Genomic DNA, 7,251 nt, shown 5'->3' with positions numbered 1-7,251 from the left:
CAATGAAGTACAGAGGAGTTTTAGAGGAACTCAGAGGTAACTACAGTAGCAAGTGTAATTGTTGAAGTTTAATTTGCTGATAACGTAAGACAGATTGTAGTTATTTAAGGGAGATTCAATTGAATACATGGTTTTATAGAAATAAAATTTTAATATTAAATAAGGATATGTCTTCATGATAGCTTGACCTGTGAAGTTTAAGTATTTCATTTTTGATCAAGTTTAACCACGATGTTTTAAAATATGTGAAGCAAAATAGTATTGTTTGAACTCCGACACTGTGTCAAATACCATATGGAAAGCTTTATACGCTTAAGTTCAGCTCCTCTGTACAATGACTGACTGAGGTGGGTGTTTTTCATTCTTTTTACATATGCTAAGAACCGATGTTCAGAAAGAGTCTGCACTGCCTGGGGTCACAGAGCAATCAAGTGGACGAGCCAGGAAAAATTAAGGAAACAAAGATTAATTCTGGAATCATTGTCTGAATGAAAGCTTACACAAGAGTATTTTAGCAAATGCCAAAAAGGACCCGTATACAGGATCGAAGAGTAATCATACAAACGGCGTGCTTTGGGTTTGAAAACAAACTTCTAATTCATACAAAAAGCACTTTCTCCCGGTTTGTGTTTTTGCCCCCGTACAGAGCTTAGCACACCAAGCCCTAGAGGTCAGTGTTTATTTTGCTCATTGGGCACAGACTCTATTCAGCAGGTTGCACGAATGAGCACTCAATAAGGACACGGCGGAGATCAATCACCCAGCTCACCCAGAGCTCACCAACTCTCCCTCCTTGGAGCCAGCCCCGCTTCCAGCCCCGCCAGAGCAGGGAGCCCCTCTCCCGCATGCTCGCAGCACTCCGGGCACACAGGTACCAACATGTGTCATGCCAGTTTATCTGTTTCTCTCCTGTTCTGAGGGCAAGAAAGTGTATTTTCTTTTCATTTTCCAGTTGTTTCTTACTAGCACATAGAAATATTACTAATTCTTTATACTTATCTTGCATCATGTAACTCCGCTAAATTCACTTATTCTAGTAGCTTATTTGAAGACTATTGTCTGTGAATGAAGACAGCTTTATTTATTCCTTTCTAATTTCTGTGCCCTCCATTCCCGTGTTTTTTGTTTGTTTGTTTGCTCGCCTTACTGCACTGGATAGGACCTTCAGGATAACGAACGTCAAATAAATAGAAAAGTAAGAGCACACTCTCACCTGATTCCCAGTTTCAAAAGAAGACTGTAGTCTTTCACCGTTAAGCATGTTTGCTGTAGGTTTCTCATAGATGCTTTTTATCATGTTGAGAAGGTTCCTTTCTATTCCCAGTTTGCTGACCTTTTAAAATCAATAATAGGTACCGAATTTTATCAAATGCTACTGCTGCATCTACTGAGATAATCATATTGTTTTTCTCCGATATTCTGTTAATATGGTGAATTACTTTGATTGATGTTAAAATGTTAAACCCACCTTATGTTTTGCATAACCCCACTGGCTTATGTGTATTCTCCTTTTATATAGTGCTAAATTGTACCTGTTGATATCTTGGTCAAGATTTTGCAAATATATTCATGAGGAACAACGGTTTCTTGTGTTTTGTTTTGTTTTGTTTTGTTTTTTGTGTTTTTTTTAATGTTTCTGTCTAGTTTGGTATCAGAGTAAGGCTGGCTTCAAAAAAACAAATTATTTTCTTAAAGAGTTTGTGTAGGATTGATATTGTTTATTCATTAACTGTTTAATAGAATCCACCAGTGAATTATCATCCGAAAAGCTTTTAAATTATCAGTTGAATTTTTTAAAGATATTAGGCTATTCAAATTTTCCATTTTTTCTTGTTTCAGTTTTCATAATTTATAATTTTCGAAGAATTAGTCCATTCAAGTTGTACATTTATTGGCATAGACTGTTCATTATATTCCATTATTATCCTTTTAGGGTCTGTAGGGTCTGTAGTCATGTCCTCTCTTTAATTCCTGATATTGACAATTTGTCTTCTCCCTTTTTTCTTGATTAGTCATTTATCCACTTTATTGATCTTTTCAAAAAGAACAGCTTTGGCTTTATTTGTTTCTTTAATGTTTTCTATTATAATATTTCACTGGTTTCTACTCTCATTTTCTTCCTTTGGTCTAATTCACTGTTCTTTTTCTAGTTACTTAGAAAGTAATCAAAGGAAGAAAATGAGAGTAGAAACCAGTGGAAGCTTAGATGGTTGATTTCAGACATTCTTCTTGTCCAATAGAACCATTTAAAACTATAATTTTCTCTCTAAGCAGTGTATTGGATTCATTCCACACATTTTGATGTCATATTTTACTTATCATTAGATTTAAAATATTTTCTAAATTCTCTTTGATTTCTTATTTGACCTATGGGTTATTTAGAAGTATGTTATTTAATATCTAAATATATAGGATTTTCCAACTATCTTTTTTATATTGATTTCTAATTTAATTGTTGTCATCAGAGAACACATTCCGAATGAGTTCAATACTTTTAAATTTACGGAGACTTATTTTATAGCCAAATAATGGTCTACCTAGGTCAATATTCTATGAGCACTTAAAAATAAAGTGTATTCTGTAATTGTTAGATGTGGAATTCTATAGACAGTAATTAGGTCGAAGTTGTTCATGTCTTGTATATTCTTGTTAACTTTCTATCTGTTCTTTTGGCCAATTATTGAGAAAGGATTGTTGAAATCTCTAAATTGTAATTGTAGAACTGTCTAAATTATAATTGTAGATTTATCTATTTTTTTAGTACTGTTGGGTTTTGCTTTACGCGCTTTGAAGTTCTGCTATGAAATGCATATTAAATACATTCAAGACAGCTCTTTCCTCTTCATGTATTGCCCTTTTATTATTAAATATCCCTCTTCATCTCTGATAATATTCTTTGAATGAAGTCTACTTTGTCTGACATTAACATATCCTCTCCAGTTTATATATGATTAATCTTTGCATAGAATATTTTTATCTTCCTTTTACGTTTAACCTAAATGTGTCTTTATAGTAAAATTTTCTATCATGTAAGTAGTATTTAGTTATCTCTTGCTTTTTTACTCAGTCTAAAAAGAAAATCACACTGAATATAATTATCAATATGGTTGGGCGTTAATCTATAATACTGCTATTTGTTTCCAATTTTCCTATATTTTCTTTGATTCTTTAATTTTATTTTTCCTATCTTTTGGATAAGTAGAGTTTTTCTTAGTACTCTATTTTATGTCCTATATTTCCTACTATACCTATTTGGTTTTTTTTTTTTAGTCCTTGTTCTGAGGTTCACCATACATATCTTAAACACATCACAGCCAATCTTCAAATATTATTATATCACTTTATGTATAATGTAAGAATCAACAGTATACTTTTAATTTTGCCTCTATCCCTGGTCCTATTGTATACTTTATTTCTGCATATGTAATAAATTACAAAATATTTTTGCTACAAATGTCTAATTCTCTTTTCTTCCCTCTTTAATTCCCTGCCCCTCCCCCACTTCCACCCCTGACCTACAGATGTTGCTGTCTCCCCTTAAGAAGTGGATCTCTGAAGGCCCTGTCTCCTTCCACGTGCTCACGGCATGCACCCAGGGCCTGGCACACCCCAGTGTACTCGGAGGACCTGGTGCACCCGGGGCCTGGCCCACCTGGGGTATGGTCCGTGGCTCCATCTGACGCGCAAACCCAGGACCTTCTATGTGCAAAGCAGACGTGCTCCACTACAGTATGGAGCCACCCTCTTATTCTCTTTTAAATGAAAAAAATAAGGAAAATTTGTATATATTTACCCACACTGATACTCTTCATTCCTTTTGATTAAATTCCATCTGGAATCATTTCCCTTCAGCCCGAAAAACTTTTAAAATATTTATTGTAATGCAGATTTGCTGCTAATGAACTATGAACTATTTAGTTTTGTTGGTCTGAAAATGTTTTTGTCCTAACTTTGTTTTAGAGGGTTATTTTCACTGAATATAAAATTCTCAGTCGACAGTTTTATTTTTAGCACATTAAAAGTGATGTTCCATTGTCTTCTTGCTTACATTGTTTCTAGTGAGAAGTCATCTATTTTCTCATCTTTGTTTCCCTATATGAAGTGTATTTTTTTCACTCGTTGCCTTTAAGATTGTCTCTTTACTACTAATTTTCAGCAAACTGAATACAACATACCTTGGTATAATCTTTTTCATATTTTGCTTGGCATTCATTAAGCTTCTTGGATTTGCATGCCTACAGTATTCATTAAATTTGGAAATTTTTCACCTATTATTTCTTCAAATATTTTCTCTCTTCCCACCCTCCAACCAGCAAATCACTTTAGGGACTCAAATTATATATATTTATAATGTATGTATGTATGTATATATATACACGTACATACACTATATATACATACATGGACATATACACGTATATATGTATATAATGTATATATATGTATATAGTATATATATACATATATGTGTGCACGTGTGTATATATACACATATATGTATTTATATTTATATATATTCAAGTCTTTGATATTTTCACACAGGTCATGGAGGTTCTATTTTATTTTCAGATTTTTCTCTCTTTGAACTTTGGTTTGGAGAGTATCTATTGCTATGTCTTCAGGTTCATTAATCTTTGCTCTTAGTTTGCTCTTAAGCCTACCTAGTGTATTTCCTATCTCATATATTGTGTTTTTCTCAAGAAGTTCTATTTGATTTTTTTTAACCTTCCCTTTCCTCACTTGATTTGTTAAGCTCCACTGGTGACAGATATAAAAATAATACCACATCATGGAAAGATGCTTTCTAAAATCCACTGAATTCTAATAGTAGTCGTGTAGTGGAAACTGAAGAGCCATCTTAACGTCCAAAGGGAGCCTGACCTCTGTATCAGTAGTGATACAGTTGGCAATATAAATAATATTTTTAAAAACTCAGAGGATGAGTAGGCATAATGAATAGAAGACAGGCTTTTGAGTCAGGCAGATCTGAATTTGTACCCTAATTCTGCCACTTATGTAACTTTGGTCAAATTCCTTAATAGTTTTTTCATGTGGACAGTAGAAGTAATAACTTCTTAATATAGCTGTTAAGAAAATTAAGTGCTATGATATAAATAGAACTCAGTACCAGGCACATAGTAGGAATTCAATAAAGCTTCATTCTATTATTTTATTATTTATAAACTGATGCAAATAATTTCCATTTCATCTGTAGAAAGAATTTTTATTCTATTTGTTTTTTAGCTAAACTGTATGTCTAGATTTTGAGCCCATATAGAATAGAACCCAAATTACTCTATTTTGTGCTTTCAGGCAAAATTTCAACTTTTAAAAATGAAAATCATCTTTCCCTCATAGAATAGTTAGTCCCTTGTTACTTTGCATGGGTTGCTTGGGAAACCCACTCTCAATAAACAGGCACCCCATTTGCTGGTGTCAATAAAGCCTAGCAAACGTATCTACCAAGAGTGCTGGTTAAAAACTACAATTATGGCAGGACATATTTCTTAAACCAGGATTGTTTCTGTTTACAATGTTTTAATTGTTCAAATGGGACCTGTACCACGCCAGATGTGTCTTCAGTTGGGTATTCAATGAGCTGGATCCCTCTATAATCAGGATGGCTATATATACCAGTTTGCCTGGAACTATTCCAGTTTATGCCTGTTGTCCCAGAATAATTAATAGGGCCCTCTTTCAGTCCCAAAAGTGTTTGGATAATCACTTACACGGTCACTATTCTACAATTATTTTTTACCAACTATATTCTGCAACTCATTTGGTAGATGCCATAAGTATTACTGTGCTGTTGTTACTCTTAAAGCTGAGTAAGGGTTAAGACCTATATTAACATCTGAAATGTGAGAAATACCACCTGGTGAAGGAAATTACTTTCATGCCAAACTCATTATAAATTTAGAGAAAACAGATTGCAACTTAATTAGAAAATGAAAGAGGAGAAACAGATCTCAACAGTATTGCCAAACAATGTTTACAGGATGAGGATATACAAATGGGATTGTTAGATCAGAAAGTTAATATTTGCAAAACTTTCTGTCCACTAGCAATCCTTGGATTCTAATGTAGCTACTGTATGGTAATTCTCAAGGGTTGAAGGTGAAGGTGGGTGAGTGGTAGTTGGTGAGTGGTAAAAGAATCAATATCTAACCAGAGAATAGGTATATATCATTAGAAAAAGCATATGCAATATAGTTTTACATATATATTCTGGATACTAATCCTTCACTGGTTGTATGCATTGAAAATATTTTCTCCCACTTTGGGAGATGATTTTCACTTTCTTTATAATCTCTTCTGATGACTATAAATTCTTAATTTTAATAGAATCCAATTTTAAAAGTTTTATGACTATGAATTTTTTTAATTAAGAAATCCCTCACTACATTAGGGTCATAAAGACATTCTCTTACATGTTTTTCATATTTTTTTCCTTTCACAGTTAAATATTTAATCCAACCGAAATTGTTTTTTCTATACATTGAGCATAGGACACTCAATGAGTAATACTTCAATAATTTCATTTTTTCTCAATATGGTTATACAGTTGCTTCAACAGCATTTATGGAAAGTACATTCTTTACCGTTATGCAATATGATCTGTCATATTTGGACATTTCTGTTTCTGGACACATTATTATGTTACATTTGACCTATCAGTATAATCCTTCATTAATTCCATAGTGCCTTAAAGCTTTACAATTACACTTGACCTTTGAGTAGAGCAAGTTCTTCAAGAGTGATTGTTTTGGGGTCTTTACTCTTCCATGTAAATTTTAGAATCAGATTGTCAAGGTTCACAAAGAGCCTGATTGGAATTTTTTATTGGAACAGCATTAAAATCTATAATCTTTATAATTTTGAGTTTTCTTGTTCAAAAACATGTTCTCTTTCTCCACTAATTTAAGTTTTATGAATTTCTACATAAAAAACTTACATATCATTTGTGAGATTTTTTCTCCCTAGGTACTTTTTATTTTTATTGCTATTGTGTTAGTTTTGTTAAAATTTCATTTTCTAACTTCCAATTGTTTATGCATAGACATAAAATTCACTTTTGCATATTAGTATGGTACCAAGCAAACTTATTAACTCTTAACAATCAAAATAGTGTACGTGTAATTTATCTGTAATTTGGGTGGGGATCTTTTTATACAGACAATCATAATATCTGCAAATAATGACAATTTTATACCTTCTTTTCCAATCCACATACCTTTTATATCTTTTTTT

This window comes from Pteropus medius, unplaced genomic scaffold (genome assembly GCF_902729225.1).
Source record: "Pteropus medius unplaced genomic scaffold, Ma_sr-lr_union100, whole genome shotgun sequence".
NCBI classification, from domain to species: Eukaryota; Metazoa; Chordata; class Mammalia; order Chiroptera; family Pteropodidae; genus Pteropus; species Pteropus medius.
Note: the sequence above shows the minus strand (reverse complement) of the source record.